At 43.6% G+C, this 25,608-nt stretch overlaps 1 pseudogene across 1 annotated transcript; it reads right to left on the bottom strand.

The window, feature by feature from the left end:
- Window positions 1–588: 588 nt before the first annotated feature.
- LOC308609633 (transcription termination factor 1-like) lies at window positions 589–23,611 on the bottom strand (annotated as a pseudogene). The gene is made up of 11 exons: window positions 23,274–23,611; window positions 22,171–22,836; window positions 20,615–20,841; window positions 19,313–19,503; window positions 18,301–18,374; window positions 14,888–15,018; window positions 11,579–11,813; window positions 8,762–8,851; window positions 7,103–7,168; window positions 2,827–2,912; window positions 589–1,945 (listed from the first exon to the last, which is right to left on the bottom strand). The product of its transcript is annotated as a transcription termination factor 1-like (transcript).
- Window positions 23,612–25,608: the final 1,997 nt, after the last annotated feature.

The raw sequence follows: 25,608 nt of genomic DNA, 5'->3' as shown, positions 1-25,608 counted from the left end.
TTTTTCTAGTTTCCATATTATAAATGTGCCATTCTTTTACACTAGTTCTATTATTTCTTTAGGTCCTAGAAGTGAAATTGCTGGACCTCAGAATATGTACATTCTTAAGGCTTTGATGTATTCTACCGGATTGTCCTCCAAAAGGAACATGTAATTTATATTCCCATCAGCCTGAAGATTGGTATGTTTGACAGATAGAAGGAGGTGACTAAAGGCAAGATGCTTATTAAAAAGAAAATATTCATTTGTTCTGGGACTTCCCTGGTGGCGCAGTGGTTAAGAGTCCGCCTGCCAATGCAGGGGACATGGGTTCACCTCCTGGTCCAGGAAGATCCCACATGCTGAGGAGCAGCTAAGCCTGTGCACCACAACTAATGAGCCCATGGGCCACAACTACTGAAGCCCACATACCTATAGCCCGTGCTCCACAACAAGAGAAGCAACCAGAGTGAGAAGCCCGTGCACTGCAATGAAAAGTAGCCCCTGCTCTCCGCAACCAGAGAAAGCCTCTGCAGCAACGGAGACCCAACACAGCCAAAAATAAAGTAATTAATTAACTTTTAAAAAGAAAATACTCATTTGTGCCCTGAATATTTATCGAGTGTCTATTATTTGCACAACACCATGATAGGTGCTGTGGATATACTGGTGAATGAGGACTCCTAAACTTGTTTCTCTCTATTCTTCCTTCTCTGATGACGGCAAGCTTGGAAACATGTCTAGCTTTGTGGATGAATTAACCAACATCACACAGCATGATGCTACACTCAGGAGACAAGGGTGCTGCACCTTGGCCCAGAGGGTGGCCTCACTGTATGGGATATTGCTCACCCACACCTTCCTTTCTATGTTCTCCCCTGTACAGATGAGGCTAGAAGCCTGGGCACTTTATTCCCCTTGCCAGCAAGGGAAGTCTAACAGAGGCAGTTTTTCCAGAAGCAATGGAAGAGACTGCTGGATTCTTTGTTTTTTCCAGTTAAACACCAGAAGAATTCTGTGACTGGCTTTGAGAGGGCATCTTGTATGAAAAATACTTATCTTTAAACACTAGAATCACACTCGGGAAGATGAGATACGCACACCATGACAGGCACATGGGAACCGAAACCAGCTTCCAGGAACACAAACGTCCCTGTACCACTTACCTAATACGCACACACACTAAAATATACATCTAAACAACTGAAACACAGAAAAAAATGGCATGCATTATTAAAATTGTTAACATTCTCTGTTTTGCTGAATGCACGTATAGTTGAATCCACACCATGAAAATGTTCATTGGGGAATTCCCTGGCGGTCCAGGGGTTAGGACTCTGCGTTTTCACTGCCGAGGGCCTGGGTTCAATCCCCGGTGGGGAACTAAGATCCCATAAGCTATGTGGCACAGCCATAAAAAAAAAAAAAAAAAAAAAAAGAAAATGTTCCTTGGACATGACTACCCTCTGCTGCCATTAGAGGGACTTGGGATCCTGTTGTTGTATGAAAACCATTAGTTGTAAGTATTTTCAATATGATAATTTTCAATATAATAGCACAGAAAATATTAAATCAACTCATGTACTCGCCTTTCTTTTCACATTCAGACAAACTTGAATATGAAATGTGAATCAATTTTTAATGTTCCACGGTATGTTATTATTTTCATACCCTTCCTTTGGCTGTTGCACCTTCTTCAGTAAAATCAATAGTGGAAATAGCATTATTGACACGTACATAAACACAACCAGACCTAGAAAAATGGACAAGAGAGTATCAGCCGCTTAACATTGTTCATCTCCGTCTTCTCCCTCACTGTCATCGTCACAACAACAGATGTCTCGAAACAGGAAGACTGGCTTGGGGGTTGCCAGAGTCTGGATCTCAGTCCCGTTTTTCTCCATCTTCTTCTCTAATTTTTCTTTAAGCAACGGTAGACTAGTCTCATGAAGGTAGTCTATAATCTCTAAAGAAAAGAAACTGAATCTTGAGATGATCTGACAAAGCCTCTTCCCAAGGTCAAAGGACGGACGGCACAGATGATGACAATGCATTGTTACTGGCACTACTGTGTGCAAGACCTGGCTCTAACTGCTTTATTCATAGTCACTCATTCAATCCTCTCAAAAATGCTGTGAGGTAGGCACTATTGTTCACCCGTGTTTCAAATGAGGCATAAAGACATGAAGCTCATCCAAAGTCATAGAGTCAGGAGGGCGAAGCCAGGATTCAAACCCAGGAAGTGCTGTCCGCTGAAAGCAAGGAGCATTTTGTCACACACTGCAGGGTGCAGTGTTACCCGAACCAGTGGTTCCCAAACAATGATGCTGGGCAGGCCACTGGCGACTCATCTGTGAGCTTGTTAGAGAAAAATCTAGCCTCTGGACCCAGACTAGAGACTAGGATCGACTGGGTCTGGGATGAGACCCAGGTATGTATCTTTTTTCCCAAGTTCCCCACCTGACTCCGATAGTCCAGGTTTGGGAATTACATATGTAAACCACCTACAAATGGCTGCAGAGAAGAAACTGTACCTCCAGTTTTTTGTGCATCAGTGTGTGTGCAGGCATGTGGTGTGAGCATGTGTGCTGTGCAATCCAGAAGCACTCGCAGCTCCTCACCCAGTGCTTGCTAAACGCCCGGCGGCCTGGTGACCACACTTCTCAAGCTCATTATCTCATTTAGTACTTTTGAAAGTCCTGTCAGGTAGGGGTTATAATTTGCCAATTTTTACCATTTTCCATTTGAAGAATCTGAGGTTCCCAAAAGTCACTACCCAAGGTCACACTACCAGCGTGTGTCCCCATATGCTGCGTTTTTAACTATTCAGATATCGAAAATACTGACCTGGAAAAGTCTTCTTCTGCCAAAACGGAACACAGGAAGCTTTCAGCTTATAAAATTTACTTTGGACATAAGATGGAGGAACACCCCTTTAGAAAGGAAAAGGTGTCAAAAAGTTAGTGGCAGTTTAAAAATTAATCATTTCAGTCCTGTGTACAAAGTGCATTGATTGAGGGGTGGTCTACAGACCTAAGCAGCTTTCTTAATCCTCATGTCTACACATGTGAGAAAAATAAGACACGTATGAAAAGCTATTGTTCATCTGGTTAAACACACACACACAAAAGGAAGAAAAACAGAAGTACAACAACACGGATTCTGTCTAAACTACCAGTTGAGAAGACAAGGTGTAACACTAGCTCACAGGGGCTGATGCTAACATTGTCTTCAGCCCCACCCTGAGGGCTCTCCGCAGAGCAACAAATAACCCTCACGACCACTCTGTGTGGGGCCTCCTATGCTTATCCCTCGTTTTGGAGATGGGGAACCCAAGAGAAGATGCCCAAGATCTTACAGTGAATAGGGGGGAAGGGCTGGGACTTCAATTGGGTCCACTCCAAATTCTACTTTTTTCTTTCTTTTTTTTTGATATCAGTGTTTTTTAATGGAAGTATAGTTAATTTATAATGTGTTAGTTTCAAGGGTACAGCAGAAAGATTCAGTTGTACATATATATATATATATATAAAATATTTTCAGATTTTTTTCCATTATAGATTATTACAAGATATTGAGTATAGTTCCCTGTGCTATACAGTAGGTCCTTATTGTTTATGTATTTTACATACTGTAGTGTGTAGATGTTAATCCAAGCCTCCTAAGTTATCCCCCTACCTCCCGCCCGCTAACCCTTTGGTAACCAAAAGTCTGTTCTCTATGTCTGTGAGTCTATTTGTGTTTTGTAAGTAAGTTCATTTGTATCAGTTTTTTAAAGATTCCACATATAATTGATATCCTATGCTATTTGTCTTTCTCTGTGTGGCTTATTTCACTTAGTATGATCATCTCTAGGTCCATCCATGTTGCTGCCAATGGCAACATTTCACAAATCCTACACTCTTAACCACTACCTTCAGGCTAACTATATATTTGTCGCAATGCAAAAGCAGGGGTCGGGATTTTTTACTTTACAAAGCTAAATAAAGTGGATGCTTACGATATTCTGGTGAGTCAAATCCACTTTTCATTTACAATAAGTAGGACAGAAACAACCACATCTTAAATATTTTTTTAAAGTGAAAATCACTAACTTCACTTCCTGGGCACTCATTTCCTAAGCCACAAAAGCGTGGCATATTTGTTTCAGTAATTAATTAATCTAGTTGTTATATGATTAGTGGGAATAACTGGATCTGCTAGGTATGTGGAAGTACAAGATGGCTGGGCTCTCTCTGCCTCTTCATGGCAGCAGCTGCCCGCCGCGTGTGCATGGCATGACACGCACTGTCTCCTTGCTGTCGTCCTCATCACGGTGCTGTTACAACGCTGCGCAGATGAGGAAACCGTGACGCAGAGGCAAGTGAGGGAATGACCTGCCCAAGGCTGGCTAAATTATGAGCAGAGTCCCAGGACTTGATGCCCGGTCCACCTGACTGCAAAGCCCAAGATCTAGGGCATCTATGCCTTCCCTCTTCCCACAGCACCCCACACACAGGTTGTTCTGCAGATCAAAGCTCAGGCTTCAAGAAGTAACAATAACTGACCTGGACATTTTCAAACGAAGTAGGTGTTACATCTCATTAGGTGGAGATGCTTTCTTTAAAATCCTGCCTAAACAATTCACAAGGGAGGCTTAACGAACCTGAAGAGATCGAACTTCTAATTTAATTATTTTCACTGTTTTAATTTGTTATTAAAACTTTGAGGATGTACTATTTCCAATGGTATTTGACTGGATGCCATGATGTCTGTTTTACAGCTTTGAGATTTCTAAACCTTAACCAGAACAATCAATATTTAAGTATATAATTCTACTTAAAATCATTAAAAACCCATTTTAATTTAAGAAATGTGATCTGAGGCAATGTCACAAGATACACAAACATTTATTGGAAAAGTCAGATTTTTCAAAAGGGGTTTGATATTACAAAGGGAGGGACCTGTCGACATGAATACTTCTTAGGATGGGAGTTGGTGGGGTACACAGCAGGACAGCCTTCCTTCAAAGCCCCTAACACCCTCCCCTCTCAGGGACCCACACCCAAGAGCTGGTGCCCCACCCCTGAGACGAGCTAGAAGAGGAAAGGGTTTGGAACCATGGGCATGTGTCTGTGACTCCCAACAGGGCCTGCCACGAAAAGATTCCAATTCTCCAAGTTAAAAAAAAAGGACTGATTGTTCTTTGTCCATAATCCCAAGGTGTAAATAACTAACCAGCAAAACCAGTTTACACCCTTCCTAATGGATCAGTGACAACCTCACGCCAGCAGCCACGTTTCTGAAAGGCAGCCAGGTTGTGGCAGCCCTGTTCCCCTCAGCACCCTTCCCGAACTAAAGGCCAGACAGTCCCTCAACATCCCCACCTCCCAAAGCCCACCAACCCCTGAGCCCTGTGATGCTCAACAGTTTGCATTGCTTAGAGGGACTGTGCTTTGCCAGCCAGCTCTCTGTTGCTTGGCCAGCAGTGAACTCAGGTCTTCAGAGTGATGGCCTCTCCTCCAGTGGCAGGAACTGATTGAAAATGCAAGGACCATAGCAATGAAGACAGACAGTGACAACCGATGAAATCTCACTCCTCAGAGGAGAAATGCAAAGGAACAGCACACCGAAACCACTGAGGCAAATCCGAAGAGGAACAGGAGCTTGATGTGGTCTCAAAATATCTCCCCGTGGCCGTTTCTTTTCACCAAGAGAAAAACTTACTTTTCTACAGTGGGGCAGTGTGGCAGAGGCCGCCAGAGCCAGGGGATCAAAATCAGAACCACATGCCTCATGATGGGATGTGACCTGGTGACACAAACACAGCCTCCCCCGTGACTGATTCCCGTGTAAAATACAAAACCCGAATCTAACAGTGAAGAAGCGTCTGACAAACTCCCCAGCTGAGGCAAGTTCTCCACAATGACTAGCCTGTATTTTCCCACAATTTCAACATCGTAGAAGACAAAGGCATTAACAGATACACACTACTGTATATAGAATAGATAAACAACAAGGACCTAGTGTATAGCACAGGGGACTATATTCAATATCTTGTAATAACCTATAACGGAGGGACTTCCCTGGTGGTGCAGTGGCTAAGAATCTGCCTGCCACTGCAGGGGACATGGGTTCGAGCCCTGGTCCAGGAAGATCCCACATGCCGCAGAGCAACTAAGCCTGTGCACCACAACTACTGAGCCTGTGCTCTAGAGCCCACGAGCCACAACTACTGAGCCCACGCGCCTAGAACCCGTGCTCCTCAACAAGAGAAGCCACCGTAATGAAAAGCCCACGAGCCGCAATGAAGAGTAGCCCCTGCTCGCCCCAACTAGAGAAAGCCCACGCGCAGCAATGAAGACCCATCACAGCCAAAATTAAATAAATAAGATAATAAATATATTTTTAAAAATCTATAACAGAAATCATTTTGCTGTACACCTGAAACATTGTAAATCAACTATACTCCAATAATTAAAAAAAAGAAAAGAAAAGGCAGAACAACTCTGCTGTTTAGAAGACTCTAAGGAGACAGATCCTGGACTGGATCTTAAATCAGGGGGAAAGTGTTATAAAGGACAGGACTGGGACGCTGGGTGAAATTTGCATGGGGGCTGTGTTTTAGACAATAGTAGTGCATCAGTGTCAGGTGCCCTCAGTACGATCACTGTGCTGATGCAGAATAACAGCCTTGCTGAGGACATGGCGTCCACCACTAACACTGAAACGGTTAAGGGAAAGAATTCTATTCCCTTGTAGAAGGGAGCGGGAAAGGGAGGGATGATAAAGTCAATGTGGCAAATGGTAAAAGGCTAATTATGGGCAAAGGGACCATGGGTTCTTCATCCCAGTCATAGCTGGTGTGCTCCATGAAGCTTTTAAGAGACTCTGCACACATTTCATTCACTCTTCTCAGGTGTCTTGGGGTGGAGGTGGTGGTTGGAGCGGAGGGAGGACTGGTCTGATTTACCTGGTCTGGTACGTAGACAGGGTGTTCCCAATACATATATACACAAATACAATTTATAGATGAGTTCCATAAGCAGCAGGAATTTCAGTCCTGTTCTTCAAATCTGAGAGGCATTTATTAGAACTCCTCTCTGATTTTTTCATTAGATTAATATTAAACAAATGGCCTTACACTATGGTGCTAGCAAGATCTTCCCAGTCTATTTCATTAACATCTTCCACATTTATTTCATTCAACCTATGAGCAAAAATAAAAATTAAGTTTTCAAGCCAAAAATCAACAGGATCCACATCTTCATGGGCTCACAGAATATTAAGAGCTGGAAGGCCTCAGCGTGTTCACCCCTGCTCCAGCTCCCCTGTTACACAGGCCCAGTGTCACTGGCATGCTAACCCAAGGTCAGCCCAAGGTCTTGGGGTGAGCTACAGACCAAAAAATCACCCTTCCTCCTCCTGAGCCCTTTGCATCTCCCACCAAGCCTAGTAAAAAACACAACTTCACAAGGAACTATATTAAATATGCTGTGATAAACCATAATAGAAAAGAATGAAATATGAAAAAGAATATATATATGTATAACTGAGTCACTTTGCTGTATAGCAAAGGTTAAACACAACATTGTAAATCAACTATACTTCAATTAAAAAAAAAAAAAACACAGGGACTTCCCTGGTGGCACAGTGGTTAAGACTCCACACTCCCAATGCAGGGCGCACGGGTTCGATCCCTGGTCAGGGAACTAGATCCCACATGTATGCCACAACTAAGAGTCTGCATGCCACAACTAATGAACCTGCCTGCTGCAACTAAGACACGGCACAACCAAATAAATAAATACAATATTAAAAACCAACCAAACAAACAAACCAAAACACAATTTCACCATTCAATGTAGACACACAAGAGTAGTATACATGTGTACTCAGCACTTACTAAGTGACAAACACTGGGTTAAGACCTTGATACCCACTAGTCCATTTACCCTCAACACCACCTGATGAAGCTAGGGGATTATGTCCTTTCCACAGGCCAGGAATCAGGGTTGAGAGCTCGGGTCATTGGCTCAAGGTTTCATGACTCATAGGTGGTACCCACATTGGAACCCAGGCCTGCCTGACGTGAGATGCCCTCCTTGGCTCTGCTAGTCTCTGCTGTCTCTGGTAGAGGAAAAAAACCCCAGCCACGCCAGCGTGGAGAACGAGGAAGCCCACCAATGAAGGAGAAGCAGGCTTCCTGACAGAGCGCAAGAATAATGAAGCTGGACAGGGCGGCCAGAATCCAAAGGTTTCTTCTGCTCTTTGCTGTTCCTCATTGGACATGAGGCCAGGTCCACTAGACTCGCAGTCTTTGTAAAACAGTTCTGTGTCTCCCTGTCAATCAGGGGAGGGAGGACTCTGCACGGACCAGGAACTCAAAGACAAAACTAAAGACCAAGCAGCAGTGACGCCAACTAATGCATGCTAGAGAGCAGTAGGGCTCGGCCTGAAGTATTTACCTCCATTTTCCAATGGACAGAAGTAAGCAATGTCTATGTGAAAGCCTTAAAGACTCAAAGAGCTATGTTTATTGAGTGCATGCTACGTTTTGCATGCATTATTTCATTTCTTCGGCCAATAACACTAAGAGGCAGGTACTGTTATTATCATCCTCATTTAACATGAACAAACCAAGAACTAGAAAGGCAGGAAACACATCCAAGGTCATGCACGTAGAAAGTGCTGGAACAGGAATATGAATCGTGGTAATCTTACTGCAGATTCTGCTGTTTAACAATTACTCTTTGGCTAGAGAGGAAAACGGGTAAAATATCGTCACTTTCTATTTATGTACCTTTCAATGAGGTTGATCTTGGCCTGTAGGGCATTAAGTCCCCGGTATACGTCCCGACCATTTGTCCTCTTCTTGGTTAGAATTTCCGTCCTACATTGAAAGAAAGAAAAACAGTTTATTTTCGGGGTAAAGTTTCCATTAAAATGTCCTTTGTTTTCCTCATCTAAATTGTCCTTATTCAGAACCACTTTATAACTTTTGCAACTCATCACAGCTAAGATTTACCACCATCAAGAATATACCTTTTTAAAAGTTTTTTAAAGTGGGAGAGGGTAAATAAAGAGATAGAAAGTTGATGGTTATTGAAAATGAGTGATGGATACAAGGAGTTCTAAGTTGGTGTGTGTTACACAATTTCCATAATAAACAGTATAATAAAAGGGAGGAAAAAAAAAGAATAAGCCTGCTTGCAGGTGCTAAAGGATGCTGTGTAGACTCAATTTATTTTTGCTTGTTTATCAAACAGAGAGATATTGCTCTTATTACCATTATAGCTGCTGAAACACCAAACTACACAGATTTACTAAAGTGATCAATGACTCCATGATTCCTCTAAGGCCCCAAGTTCAAGGCTGAGGGAAAGGGTTCCCTGAAGTTCCTAATGAGAGAAGCAGCCCAATTAAAAATATTTAAAAAGTGCTTCTCTTGAAGAGTGAAATCTGTCACAATCTGATGGACAGATCATGAGCTGTGACATTTACTTTCTTGAGCAGGGAGGTACATGAGGCACACACAGAGAAACTGAGAGTTTTTACTAATAGCCGCCCATGTTCACTGGTTTGAAATGTACCCGCTGATGCCATTTCAATGTTTCATGAAGTAAACCTATGCTCAGCATTCAAGTTTCCTACTTTTTTCTTCAAATTAAAAAAGAACCCTTGCATGTTATTTAATTATGCTGATTCTGAAGCACGGCTCCCCTTCATCATTTCCTTTTTAAGACACTGACATATCATCTTCCAACCGAGGCTTTATAACCCACTCCTTTTTTAAAAGTAATTAATTAATTAATTAATTATTTTTGGCTGTGTTGGGTCTTCATTGCTGAACGTGGGCTTTCTTTAGTTGTGGCGAGCAGGGGCTACTCTTCATTGCGGTGCATGGGCTTCTCATTGCAGTGGCCTCTCTTGTCGCAGAGCACGGGCTCTAGGCAGGTGGGCTTCAGTAGTTGTGGCACACAGGCTCAGTAGTTATGGCTCACAGGCTCTAGAGTGCAGGCTCAGTAGTTGTGGCACACGGGCTTAGTTGCTCCACGGCATGTGGGATCTTACCAGGCCAGGGATCGAACCCGTGTCCCCTCCATTGGCAGGCGGATTCTTAACCACTGCACCACCAGGGAAGCCCCCACTCCTTTTTTTTTTTTTTTTTTTTTCGGTACGCAGGCCTCTCACTGTTGTGGCCTCTCCCGTTGCAGAGCACAGGTTCTGGATGCACAGGCTCAGCAGCCATGGCTCACAGGCCTAGCCGCTCCGCGGCATGTGGGATCTTCCTGGACCAGGGCACGAACCCATGTCCCCTGCATCGGCAGGCAAACTCTCAACCACTGCACCACCAGAGAAGTCCCCACTCCTTTTTTTAAGCCTAAGATATAGGGGTAGAAAGGGCTCTGGTTCCTCCATACTACACACTTCCCCCCCAAAACATTATCTGTCCTTATTTCCTGAGGGTAGTCTTCTAGTAAGATAAATATTCTACAGCAGAACTGTAAGGTATATAAACAATACTCAGTATAATCTAGCAGTTTGCTTTTAACGTACAACATGCCCACTCTGGATTTCATTCTTCTTTAATGGTCAAGATGACGGAGCCCCCTTTATGCAGGATGATGGAGCCCCGTTTATACAGGAGACCTGGGTCGTGGGCTGTAGAACCACTGCTTCAAGCTGTCATGTTGCAGCTGAAAGTTAGCTCGGAATCCCTCCAGGGCTGGGAAAAGCTACGTTGGGCAAAGAACATGCAGCAACATCTGGACCGAAACTACTTCTTCATGATGGATGTACCTAAAGATGTTCTAGGATGAAAGAGTATGACTGCCCTGCTTTGGATGAAGACAGAGGAACTGCTGAATTAGAAAGCACAAGTAAAAAGGTGGAGGTATTACTGATCACTACACTTGTGATTTCCCTCCTAAATATCCAGACGTTAATTTTGTATTTCTTTCATGCTATAAATAGGTAACAATCTTGTTTTATGAAGAAAGGGACAGAGTGAAGAAATCAGAAGTCAATATTCAATATTAAAAAGATTCAAGTTCTGTTTACAAAACAGAAACAGACTCACAGATACAGAAAACAAACTTATGGTTACCAAAGGGGAAAGGGGGCAGGAATAAATTTGAAATTGCAGATTAGCAGATACAAACTACTATATATAAAATAGATAAACAACAAGGTCCTACTGTACAGCACAGGAAACTGTATTCACTATCTTGTAATAAGTTACATTGGAAAAGAATCAAAAAAAATAATATATATGCACAACTGAATCACTTAGTACACCAGAAACTAACACAACATTGTAAATCAACTCTACTTCAATTAAATAAATAAATAAATAGAATAAAAAGGTCCAAGTTCTTTATGAAGAAGCCACACAATGAATCAGGGGTGGTTAAATGCTAACTTAAATCAGCTTTCGATATTGAAGTGGTTGGAGCAGCGGATTAGAGAGGATCATTCTTGACCTACTGTAAGGCTTTCCACGTGGTCGTTACAGATATTCTTAGTAACCTCAGCAGTCCACCCCTCTCCGGAAGTTGCTGAGAGAGGGGCAGGGAATGCTTCTTGTTGAAATTTATGTAAGAAGCCTCAAACTTACCACTTACTTTGACACTGCATCCAATTCCTGGTTTCCACTTTTGCCTCCACTTCTACCCAGGATATGCCTTTGTACAGTTTTTCCCAAACAACTGACAGGCGACCTTCAGGATTCTCTTGGAGTTTAGAATCCATCTCGTTTAGCTTCTGGGGAGACATTTCCTTTAGAATCACTTCTTCAACAGCCTTGATTAGTTTCTGGGTGTCCGTCTTGCTCCAAGCACCATGAGTTCTTTCTGTTGACATAGAAGGATGGTCTTGAAGTTGCTCATCTATTTGCTTTCAAACACAATATTAACAACAAAATGATGATGAGGGGTATCTGTCATTTGACATCTCTCCAAACCCACAGAAGCTACAACACCAAGAGTGAACCCTAATGTGGACTGTGGACTCTGGGGGGTTAAGATGTGTCAAGGTAGCTTCACGGATTGTAACAAATGGACCACTCTGCTGGGGGGTGTTGAGAATGGGGGTGTGCCGTGCATGTGTAGGGCAGGAGATAAGTAGGAAGTCTTTGTACCTTCCTCTCACTTTACCTGTGAACCCAAAACTGCTCTAGAAAAATAGTCTTTTTTTCCCTTAATTTATTTATTTTCTTTATTTTTTTGGCTGTGTTGGGTCTTAGTTGCAGCACATGAGATCTTCGTTGAAGCACGTGGGATCTTTTGTTGCAGCGCAGGCTCTTTGTTATGGTGCACGGACTTCTCTCTAGTTGTGGCGTGTGAATTTTCTCCCTCTAGTTGTGGTGCATGGCCCCTGTAGTTTGTGGCATATGGGCTACAGGGTGCGTGAGCTCAGCAGCTGTGGAACACGGGCTTAGCTGCCCCGCGGTATGTGGGATCTTAGTTCCCCGACCAGCGTCCCCTGCATCTGAAGGAGGATTCTTTACCACTGGACCACCAGGGAAGTCCCAAAATAAAGCCTTTATAAACAAAAAGGTAAATCAGACACTTTTCAGAAGACAATGGGCAACATCTCAATTACACAAACATAAAACTATCAGTTATGCACTTCCCTGGTGGTGCAGTGGTTAAGAATCCGCCTGCCAGTTCAGGGGACACAGGTTCGAGCCCTGGTCCAGGAGGTTCCCACATGCCGGGGAGCAACTAAGCCCACGCGCCGCAACTATTAAGTCTGTGCTCTAGAGTCCGCGTGTCAGAACTACTGAGCCCTTATGCCACAACTACTGAAGCCTGCGCACCTAGAGCCCGTGCTCTGCAACAAGAGAAGCCACGGCAATGAGAAGTCCGTACGCCACAACAAAGAGTAACTCCCGCTCGCCACAACTAGAACAAGCTCGCGCGCAGCAATGAAGCCCCAACGCAGCCAAACAAAACAAAACAAAACCAAAAAAACTATCAGTTACATGCAAATCAAAATGAAACTACGAAAGTGGCCATAGTTTCCTTTTAAGGACCAATCACACTCACACACACATACACACACACACACACACATACACAACCAACTGCAAAGAAAAAAAATCCTTTCTTAATGCAATCTTTTTTTTATCTTCGAGAAAGCTGTTCTTCCTGTTTCTAAGAGTAATACCTACTGCAAGAAATTGTGAGGTTCCCAAACATTTAGTGGAAAGAGAATAACCAAACGACTTTCATGTTATATAAATAACTCTCCCCAAGAGTTTCTGGAGTGAAATTAACAGCTACAATGGCGTCACCACAGTACTTGATGAAGGCACCTGTGAATTTCTTTTTTTCTTTCTTTTTTTTACATATTGCACTCATTAAGCTATTTTTTTTAATTAAAAAAAATTATTTGGCTGTGTTCGGCCTTAGCTGCAGCACGTAGGACCTTCGTTGTGGCACACAGGTTTCTCTCTAGATGCAGAGTGTGGGCTTAGTTGCTCTGCAGCATGTGGGATCCTAGTTCCCTGACCAGGGATCAAACTCATGCCCTCTGAAGTGGAAAAGTGGATTCTTAACCACTGCACCACCAGGGAAGTCCCAGCACCTGTAAATTCCTAAAGCCAGTCCTTGGTGCAGGGCATCAAAAGCTTCTATGATTCGCTCTTCTTGTCTACATGCTCACAGTCATGCTAAGGAAGAGGCCACAAGCTGGAAGGCTACAGATATCTTCGATCTGGCCTACAGAATGTTATTGTTACTATTTCCCCAATAACAATTTGGATGAATATTTAAAAATCAAGAGAATCCCAAGAGGGTTTTCCCTGGTAGGGCAGTGGTTAAGAATCCGCCTGCCAACGCAGGGGACACGGGCCCAATCCTTGGTCTGGGAAGATCCCACATGCCATGGAGCAACTAAGCCCATGCACCACAACTACTGAGCCTGCGCTCTAGAGCCCACGAGCCACAACTACTGAGCCCATGTGCCACATCTACTGAGCTTGCGCTCTAGAGTCTGTGCGCCACAACTACTGAAGCCAGCGCGCCTAGAGCCCATGCTCCACAGCAAGAGAAGCCACCACACTGAGAAGCCCGCACACTGCAACAAAGAGTAGCCCCTGCTCACCGCAACTAGAGAAAGCCCGCTCACAGCAACGAAGACCCAACACAGCCATAAATAAATAAATAAATAAATAAATAAATAAATAAATAAATAAATTTATTTTAAAAAAGAGAGTCCCAAGAAAAAAAAGATCTTGATTTCACACACACGTGCAAATCCAGATGTTTGCTTTACTTCTTGGAAACTGGCAGAATTGGCTGTGCTGAGTCTTCGCGTGGCACCGGTGGCCAGAGTTGGTGGCACAAAAGGCGTGGTCTCCACCACCTCAGAGTTTACCACGTGCGGACATGCAGACGCCTTGCTGGGACCCGCTGCACGGCTCTGCCTGCAGGGCCGGAGCATGTGAGCCTCTGGGCTGAAGCTAACACCCACTAAGGACTCTCTTCTGAAAGCAACTGGGGACTTTTTAAGGTGAAGAATATAACCAAGGAAGCTTTTTATGAAAGAAGAGAACAGACAAGAGACGACTGACACTGGCTTTGGGAAACGTCCCTGACTAACAGGCCCTCCCTTTGATGGTTTCCCTGGTCACCTGGGGGAAAGGACCTTGGTGGCCCAGGTTCTCCTGCCCACCGGCTGAGTGGGTTTCAGTTTACCTGGCAGTTGGAGTCACACTGAAAGCTACTGACATAACGTGTGGCAGAAATCAGTCTGGTGAATAAAGGCTGCATCAATATGCATGAAGAAATAAATGAATCAGTAAGAGAATGGCTGAAAGAGTGATGACTCTTTCAGAAGACAGGCCTGCAGTGATGCCTGGGCCCTGGGCCACTGTGGGCTGATTTGTTCACCAAAGTGGGCTCTAGAGACCACGACTTACAACTGCTGATCTGGGAGAACTTTAGGGCCACAGAGAGGCTACTTCCAGATATCATCTCGCCAATCTTTCTCCAGTCGTTTCCATGGAGGGACTGGTATATCTTTAGCTTCTCGGTATCTCCTTTGCTATACCTTAGAGGAAGGGAAAACAGATCACAGCTAAGCGTTAACCACAAGCTTAAAACCACTATTCTCACTGCAGCACGCTGAGACGCTGGGAGAAGCCGTATAGGGCGGGCTGTCAGGAAACCTGCTCAGCGCAGTCCTACCAAGGTCCTGAGCCCAGATACTTCCTGTCTCGGCATCGCAACCATGAGCACCCTGTAAGTCAATCACCGCAGTCCCTGGCTCACTTACACAGAGGCCAGGGCAAATAATCTGATCATGCTATTCCCCAGCCAAATCCATAAAGGCTTCACACAATAAAACCCAAACTTCTGACTGTGCCTGCAAAGCTCGGTGCTCCCTAAGTTCAACCCTATTGGCCTTATCGGCCTTTCTCACCTCGAAGCCTCTGGACCTGTGTTGGGAATGGCCTCCCTCCACCGCTGGAAAGCTCCTGCAAGCTCTTCAGAAGCAGCTTAAATGGTGCATCTTCAGAGAGGGCTTCCCTGACCACCTGGTTGGAGGTGTCCTGCTGTCCTCTCCCACAGGACACTCTGCTGCTCTCTCACTGCCCCCGTCACCACTGGCAACTGTACGCTCGTGGCTTCCCCGGTTTATCTGACCCTTCGTCTAGGCCACCACTGGCCAATGGAAATATGAGCCACAGATGTCATTTAGAATTTTCTAGTGGTCAGGTGAAAATTAATTTTATTAATTTTTTTAAAGATAATTTATTGGCTCAGGCAATTGAAAAGTCCAGATACAAGTGGGCCCTAGGGTGAGCTTAATCCAGGAGCTCAGTCAAATCACCAAGGACCACTTTCCACCATTCCACTCTGCCTTCCATGTGTTTGGGGGTTTTATTTAGCGGCAGCATGCGGCATGTGGGATCTTAGTTCCCCAACCAAGGATCAAACCCACACCCCCTGCAGTGGAAGCACGGAGTCTTAACCACTGGACAACCAAGGAAGTCCCTAATTTTATTTAGTTTTAATGAATTAATAACATATCTTATTTAACTCAATATACTAAAAATGCAGCCATTTCAACATGTAATCAGAACCTAAAAGTATGAATGAGATACTTTACACTCTCTTCTCCACACCAAGCCTTCTAAGTCCATTGTATACTTCACTCTTCAGCGCATCTCAGCTTGGACTAACCACAGTTCAAGTGCTCCATGGCCACATGAGGCTGGTGGTCACATGGATGGACAGCACAGCTCTGGAGGGGAAGTCCTCGGAGGGTGGGGACCCTGTCAGTTTTCTACACTTTGGAACCCGGTAATGCTTGACAGACAACAGGTGCTCAATAAAGATGAGACAGGGACTTCCCTGGTGGCGCGGTGGTTAAGAACCTGCCTGCAAATGCAGGGGACATGGGTTCGATCCCTGGTCTGGGAAAATCCCACATGCTGTGGAGCAACTAAGCCTGTGCGCCACAACTACTGAGCCTGAGAGCCACAACTACTGAAGCCCGTGCGCCTAGAGCCCATGCTCCACAACAAGAGAAGCCACCGCCATGACAAGCCCACAAACTGCAATGAAGAGTAGGCCCTGCTCGCCACCACCAGAAAAAGCCCGTGCGCAACAACAAAGACCGAACACAGACAAAAATAAAAGATGTGACAGATGCCTTAGCACAAATCGGTCACAGTTTAAGGAAGTTAAGAGGCAGCAATCCCACATAAAAGCAAATATATTAAAAGAAAAGAACTAAAGTGCACTATAATATATGCAGATTTTGAGATTAAACATCTTAAATGTTTAAGGGGAAAAAAGCCATCATTATGACATTTTATAATTCCTTTTTGGTGGGAAGGAAGAGGGGTCAGAAGTGGTAGTTTATGTTATTACTAATGCAACACAAAAGCAGCCCTAATAAAATACTAACCATTTCTATTGAGGATGATCCACAACTACCGGGGGACAGTAAGATCCTAGCATTCTCAGAAATGGATCTAAAATGCAGAGCATGGTGAACAGAGATGCGAAATCCTTCACCATTAAGAATCAAGCTTTTTAGCAGTTTCCTTTATAAGGCAAGCAGGGTCTTCCTGAGATTTAAAACAAGACTTAAAAGTACCCTTGAAGCAACAAAAAAGAGGACATGAGAGAAAAACAGAGTGTACGAAAATGAGGAAACAGGTGTACTGACCTCCATGGCCCCTTGGAGCCTTACAATTCTTTGATTTTTGACTTTCTATGGCTTTTTCACTTAAGAGTTCCTTAAGTTGGAAACATACTTTAAGGGTAAATGGTCAGCACAACACAAGTAATATGGTACCAGTGAATGAACTTTATTATCAGAATGACAGACCTTCATTATTTGAAAAATGCCATTTCCCACAGTGATGTAACAGGTAGAAAAACAGGTTACCTCATTCATTTACCAAAAGCATCATTTTGGTCCCACTTAAAATGTCACCCTTAGTGAATTTCCTTAAAGTACATGGCGGGGGCTTGGGAAAAAGAGAGGGCAGGTTTCAGTCTGTGTGGAGGCGCCTTTCTTCTACTTCCGGTTTATTTCTTTTGGTAAAATTTTTAAAAAGAAGCCGAGGTCATATCAATGTTACGTTCTGATAGTACCTATGTCCTGATTCAAGATCACGGCGCTCAGTAGGACCCAACTGGCCGTGACAGATTCACTCCATCTGCCTCCTGGAAGTGAGATCAGTAGTTGAGCCCTAGGTGGCTGTCTGGGCCCTCAAGGGTAGGAGCTGATGCTTTCTCCCTCATCCCTTTGTCCTTAAGCAGAGTGCTTACCCACCACTGACGCTCAGTCTACATTTGATTTATTTGGAATGTTGGAAACAGAACATAATTGGGTATTTTATTTAGGAAAAAAGGGAGGACAGAAGGGCTACCGCCACATGAAGCTCTGCATTGATGTTACCGAATCACACTTAAATGACCTCACACAAATGCTCACCCCCACCTTCAAATATTTACTGAAAACCCAAAGCACTGGGCTCAGTGCTGAAGGGCACACATCACACTGAGAAGGAACGTCTGGGTTCGCAAGGAGCTTACAACTTAGGAGACTGCCGAGAAAACTGCACAGGTGACGCTAAGAGGCAGCGCGTGGAGAATGCTACAATTGACAGCATAAAGTAAAAGCCAGGGATTTAGAAAGGGGAAGATGACAGAAGATTTATTCAAGAGGTGGAAACTGAAAGGGACTTTGGAGACATACACCTGACGGCACATCTGGTTTCACACACGAAACTCTTCAAGATTTTGTTGTGTACGTTTTGATTTACAGTATCAGCAAAGACTAGAGAAATGCTCTGCTCAAGTTTTTTCTTACCTGCCTTTGTAATTGTTGACATCAAACATCTTCTTTGCTCGACAGTATATGAGTTTCCAGGGCCAGGCAATGCCCTTACCTAAAGTCGGAAGAGAGGTGGTCAGAGGGACAACCGGAGCGTGGCATGAAACACAGTCGCAATTATAAAAGAAACCCAGAAGGGCCCCTTTTTACAGCACACGCTATCCTAGACCCCAGGTGGAGGGTGCGGTTTCCTATGTCCTGCAGAAAGCCGTCTTGGGGAGCAGATATACAAAATCCCCAGTTTCCGTGGCCATCTCTGGAAACTAGATGCTTAGTATGTAGGGGCTCTAGCTTCTGTTCTGCTAAATTCACGGAAAAGACCCTTATTAGGCAAAGAGCTTTTACCGTAATCTGGAGGTGGAGGACACACTCCAGCAGCTCCCCATAAGATAAACAAAAAAACTTTGCAATTGAATAAGCTTCTTCCTGCTTTGCCACTCTAAAGATGAAAGGATCCCCCAGCAGGGGCTCACTGTTCTGTTTTCCTTTGTGCATTTCACCTAAGAAATTATTCTCTTTAAATTCAAGAGAGATTTTTTTTTTCCAGTCCAAACCTACATTGCTTCGTGACCTTCTAACTTCCCCAGGATACCTCCAAGAGGAGGGTTCCAGCTCAAAGTGCAAAAATGGCTCTACTTAAAAAAACGTCTGAGACTCTGGTGTATACCACAGTACTTTGTGCAGTGTATGCAAAAAATACACAATAGAGGTCAAGAAGAGAAACCAAAACCGTAATTGTTACCAAGTAGGAAAGCTGGAAGCTGATCATCTAATTTGTTAGAAAATCTGTAAAAGCACTATCCTTGGGAGACGTGAACACATTCCAAATCCCTGAACGTATAGGCTGGCAATAAAAATACTATTAACGTAGCAGCGGCTAACATGCACTGCATGTACTGGACGGGCCAGGCATTGTGTTCAATACTCACCATGGTTATCTGTGCAAGGCTGGAAGGCTGCAGATGGTCAAAGAGGCCACAGTTCTAAACTTTCCAACGTGCAATCTAAACGAGTACTTTCTTTTTAAGTCGGTGATTAGAGATTTCTCCTCTGGGTATCTGTCTGTGTACAGCAGCTTGTCTGCATTCTCGATTCCTGTCAGAGACAGAAATTCTCGCACATTTTTCTCTAACTGCTTATTTTCCTTCACGGAAATCTTGCCAAATTTAATAGCGACACCTAGGATTTGGGGAAGGAGAAAAAGGTACACAACTGTCAACAATGAATGAAAGCGAACCACCGTTTTGTCTTTAGCAATCACAACAGCACCCGTCAGCTCCTCCCCACCTATCGGGGAGCAGCCCCTACTTGTGCCCTTGACATTGGCTCTCCTGCAGAGTTCGGCCAAAGCCACACTGTCCTCCCAAAGTCTTCCCTGGCCATCCTACTCCAATGTGACCTTTCTTGTGTCATCAATTCCTTTTTACACAGTTATTTAAGAAATAAATTAACAGTAATAGATATTCATTAAAAATTCAAACAGTGTTGAAATAAAAGTTTAAAAGAAGCGCCCCCCCCCACTTCACTATCCTCTGCCCCTCCTCCCCCCAAGGCAGTGCTGGGAACTGGGTGGCACAAACATGAACATGTATATTCTCTACGAATATATGTTGGGGGGAGGTGGGGACAATGTCACTGCAATTTACGTTCTATTCCTCGTCATAACTCAAAGCACTCAAGTCTCATTATTATTGACTGCATTACACAGTACATTTTCCTAATCTTAAACTTATTTTAAAAATCTTTTATCACTTGCAGTATACAACCTTACATTTGTAGTTCATTCTGAAACCCAATAAGCTTTCTGGGAGGTTCTTGTAACACAGTGAAATCAAGAAGGAGACCAAGCTGGGTGTTGCCTGAAGCCATGCCCACTACAACCAGCTCACCCTCAAATTAATATCCTTGAAATTACACCTCATCAAAGCTGATGATGTTGATATGCGTGTTTTAATTTGATTTCACTTGTGCCCCCGTCCCAGTGTCTCAACCACTTAACCTCCTCCCCCTCTTCTTCCGGGCTTGATCTTCTAGTCTGTGGATCACCTGGATCCATTAGTCCCGTTTTTCCTCGCCTCCCCTACCAGAAGTTGGGCACAGAGGAGGAAAACTAGTGCACTTCAGTTTGGTAATTTTACAGTGCAGATAATGATTCTGGAAGGAGATAAAGCTGAAAGTAGCTAAGGGATGCTCTTTGTGAATCTATAAATATGAACCACTCACAAAAGAAAGTCAGGGCTAGATACGCATATAGAAAAGTTCAACAAATATTCAAGTCCCACAAGCTTACCCTGGGCTTTAAATTCTTTAAAGCGTCCCAAGTCATCCCGATATATTCACTTAATTGTAGTGGCAGCCCTCTCCTTGATATCAGGGAGGAACTCCTGGAGCTGCCTCACAGTGGAATCCAAATCCACGTCTGAATTATCTGAATCTCTCGAATCTTCAGATAAATATTTCGTTTCAGGATCTTTAGCCGACTCCAAATTGCTTTCTTCTTCATTTGTGGGTTCTAATCTAAGGAGAAAAACTGGATTGATTAACACTGACAGGTCACGTGCCCTAATGGCTTTCAGATTCTTTCCTTACAGTGACTCTCCCTTTGACTACGACAGCATTAAAGCTGGAAGGGATCTTGGAGTTGATTCCGTCTGTGATGTCTGAACTCTTTAATGTAGCTTTACTAACTTGGATACACCTCAGAGGCTGCCTGGAAGGTAAACATGTCGCCTTAAGCCCTATTTCCACCAGGCATTGCTTATGTTACTATTTCTCAACTGTATTGTTTCAGATATTGACTTCCTCATAAGCTCAGCCCTCTTCTACACCCATGGATACTCAAGACACCTCCCCCCGACCAATGAGTTGTTTTATAATAATGGTTACTAATTAGTTAAGTCAATATTCAGGGTTTACATCGTTACAATTGCTTCCTTGCAGTTAACAATGGCCACATATTTTCCCCTTGGCAGTATAAAGAAAACATAGTCTTCTATGTATCTATCACTAATTCATTCCCACAGACTTTCTGCCAGATGTGCAAAGGTGTTCTTAGCCAAGGGCATCAGCTAACCACCCAGACAGGAAACTGAAACAAAACAAAAACAAAAACAAAACTGTACGTATTTGTCTGAGCAAAGGGTCAACAGCTTTCACAGGTCCACAGCCCCATACAAGTTAAGAACCAAAGGCCGAGAACATTCCTGCATCATTATCAGTGATCTAAAAATGTCCCCAAAGAGAGGGCACAGAGGATGATGTGAGTTGGGCCCTCTGCCATTTAACTTCTATGTGAAACTATTTTAAGCCAGGACAATCTAGCAAATGTAAGAACGTCACAGAGTAGAAAAGGGGAGAAAACCTGTCCCAACTCCCAGGAACTGAAATAAAGTGCTTCAAAAAAATTCCTGCATCTACTCATCGGCCAGGATACTTAAATGATAATTATATAAAGAACGATATCTAAGTTTCTTTTATTAGGGAGAACCCTAAGTCAAGTTTTTTTCCTGTTCTGTAGCATTCTAAGTTCTCTGATCCTTTCTCCTCTCTCTGTACATATAGACAAGGTAATTGTGGGGTCTTAAAATTCTTTTTAAACTTATACATAGAATTTCAGGGCTGGAATAATTCTTAGTGAAAACAGACTGTAACTGCCTTATTTTGTACATGAAGAACGCAAAGTACCTGCCAAGTTACTCAGTTAAATGTGCACGACATCCTATACATTCGATGGTCTATCTCTTTATGATTTCTGCCCCTTCCTATGGCCGTGCTGAACAAAGAGGTAACGGGCAGACTTCACACCCAAGACGCACACCATCAGAAGGCTCTACACCCACACATTACCTCTGCACCTCTTCCGAACAGGCCTGGGGTTTCTCCTCTTGTGGCCTGGGTTTCACACTTTCTTCAATCAAGGTACCAGTACCTTCCACTGAATCAAAGCGCGTGTCCTCAGAGCTCGTCCTGAGCACTGAAAACTCACCAGCAGGTGCCACGGCAGTATCAACAGAAGATCTTCTCTTCCTTTTCTTAGACTTTTTCTTAAGGCCACTGGACTCCTGATTGCCCCCTGCAGTCCCGACCGCACCAATCACTTGAGATCCCTCTGAGTATATGTTCTCAGCGCTCTCAGGCGCAGGCAAGGCCTCGAATTCCTGGTCACTTGGACGCTTCCTCTTTCTTGTCTTAGACTTGCTTTGATCTGCAGACACTGGTAGTTGTGCGATTTCACCTTCTTGGCCCATGGGAGGCTGGGGTTCCTGCTCTTGGGATTCTGATCTGGGCAGGGTGATGCTTGCACCCAGACTCTCCTGGACAGCATCACAGGACCTGACTTTCCTCCGATGTTTTTTTATGCTTTTTCCCCCGAACTTTATCATGCAGTTCTGACTCATTTTCACGTGACTTAGTAACTAAATGTGCTTCAGGCCCTTTTGTTGACTTTTGCCGCTTGCTTACATCAATGTAAATGACATCGACATGCTTTCTAAAATTCTTGGGTGTGTTCACAATGTTTTCTTTTTTTTTTTTAATTCTGTCTCAATTATCCTTTATTTGTAGTTTACCTTGAATTACTCTGGTAACCTATTGAAGTTTTTTTTTTTTTCTCCAATTCGTGCTGTCTCGGCGCACGTACGTGTCACCAGCTCTTTTTTTTTTTTTTTTTTTAATTTATGGCTGTGTTGGGTTGGGTCTTCGTTTCTGTGAGAGGGCTTTCTCCAGTTGTGGCAAGTGGGGGCCACTCCTCATCGCGGTGCGCGGGCCTCTCACTATCGCGGCCTCTCCCGTTGTGGAGCACAGGCTCCAGACGCGCAGGCTCAGCAATTGCGGCTCACGGGGCCAGCCGCTCCGCGGCATGTGGGATCCTCCCAGACCAGGGCTCGAACCCATGTGTCCGGCATTGGCAGGCGGACGCTCAACCACTGCGCCACCAGGGAAGCCCCCACAATGTTCTCTTTATCCACCAGGATGTACACAATACCTGTTTCCTTATAGACTCCCAAAGCACCTTTTCTTCTCTTTTTATTCTTTTTCGGTATAGAAGTGGTCTTTTCAGGATCATCACACATTTCTGATTGCTTCAAAGCAGAAGAAACAAGATGCTGGGCATCCTTTCTCTTTTTTTTTTACCCTTAGTTATGTCAGCCGGTTTCTTTGCCAGGGAGGAGTCTCTGAATCTTTCATGGGGATGCCTCCCATGTCTCTCCTTATGTACAGAATGCTTGATCTTTTTCTAGACGAAAACTGGAGTGTGGGTTTCCAATCTGCTTGATCCTCCTTCCATTTTACTCCTATAGGGAAACAGAACCACATGGTTTCTTTTTGCAGAGCATTTTAAACATTAGCCTCAGGAGGAAAAAAAAAATCACACAAAAACGAAACTGCAGGACAAATGGCAAGCCTGGAGTCATGATTATAAGTTTTCCATTATTCTAAATGTGTAGCAAGCTCACTGTAATTCACTTGTCTGGTTCCATTGCCTTTATGATATGGAAAAAATATAGTTAATTGAGAACAGTGCTCTGCCATGATCGGGCCCTTGTTCCCCCACGGCCTCATCTTCTACCTCTCCTCTCAAACTCTGTTGCTCCAGCTACACGGGACTATTTTTTTTTTTTCGGTTCCCCAAACATGCTCCAATCCTTTCCCTGGCTTGAGGTCTTATAAATCACGATTCCCTCACTCTGGGCCGCTCTCCGCTGTCTCCTACCCCTCCCTGCCTCCTTTCATCCTTCAGAGCTTGGCTTGAGCATCGCTTCTTCCAGAAAGCTTTAAAAGAATATAAACATTATGATACCATGCATCCTGAGTTAAGACAATATAAATGTTATGATGACGTGTATATTGAGTTAAGAGAATACATACATTATGATGCCATGTATGTTACATTCAAAACACAAAATCGTTTCATGTATCTTTTCTGAATGGATACATATGTAGTAAAACTATGAATAGAGCATGGGGAATATAACTGGTAAATTCAGGGATTAGGGACAAGTAGAGAGCCAGTTACTCTTATATCTTCAATCTTTTATTTCTTAACTGGAGTAACGAGTACAGGGGTATTTGTTATATTTTTGTCTACTCTTATTTGTCTACTCTTTTAAAGTGAACTGAAATAGTTCACTTTCTAAAAAGCAAGGGGCAGAACAAGAATACAGACTCCTTTCACTGAAAAAATAAGCATTAAGGACTTCCCTGGTGGCGCAGTGGTTAAGAATCCACCTGCCAGTGCAGGGGACACGGTTTCGAGCCCTAGTCCAGGAAGATGCCACATGCCACAGAGCAACTAAGCCCTTGCACTACAACTACTGAGCCTCTGCTTTAGAGCCCATGCTCCACAACAAAGAGTAACCCCCCGCTCGCTGCAACTAGAGAAAGCCTGCGGGCAGCAACGTAGACCCCACACAGCCATAAATGGATCAATAAATTTATTTTAAAAAAATACAAGCGTAAAAACAAGCAACTGAAGGATGTAAACATACTGTTTCAAGTATTTACCAAAAAGAGAGAGAGAGAGAGAAAAGAAAGAAACCTTTCCTGACCCTTTGAGCTTGGTCCATTCCCCAAATGCTATACTTTCATAGCAAACTATTTTTCTTTTGTAGCATTTAGCCCAGCTGTGGTTCAGAGCGGGAACATCAAGTATCCACTGACCTCAAACTAGTAGATCGCATCTTTGAGAAAGAGGCTGAATGGGCCTTGTTAGTGTCCAACAAAATGTCCAAGTTCTGCAATAAGTTGGAATGAAGTTTAATAAGGCTCCAATGTCAATTCTTATACAGAGCACGTGCATCCTGGAGTTTAAGTACAGGAATAGAAATGTACTTCACAAAAGACATGGTTAAAAATATAATTTTACAAACACATCTTACAACTCTCCTTGCTCCGTATTGCTTCTGGGTTTCAATTTTTAAGATTTTATTTCTCTGCGACTAAAAGTAATACTAAAGGTAATACGTTTACATGGTTCAAACATCAAAATAATCTGTCCTTATTTTCCCTCCTTTCTCACAGAGAAGGCAGCATCTGTATATTCTGATCTGCATTTTGCTATTTTCACTTAACAACAGATCCTGGAGACCTCTCTGTGTCAGTGGTCTTTCAAGTCTGAATGCTTAAGCACCTTTTCTACCAGAAGGTACCTACTTTCTCCTCGGTAGTCAAGAAGCTATAAGAATTGTCTAGCTGGAAGGATGGGGAATAACAAACATATGGACTGATACCTATAAGCCAAAACTACCAGCCTCAGGATCTCACCTCCAACGGAGGCAACAGGAG

The sequence above is a fragment of the Mesoplodon bidens genome (genome assembly GCF_964165515.1).
Source record: "Mesoplodon bidens genome assembly, chromosome: Y".
Classification (NCBI taxonomy): domain Eukaryota; kingdom Metazoa; phylum Chordata; class Mammalia; order Artiodactyla; family Ziphiidae; genus Mesoplodon; species Mesoplodon bidens.
Note: the sequence above shows the minus strand (reverse complement) of the source record. Positions and strands in the feature narration are given on the sequence as shown.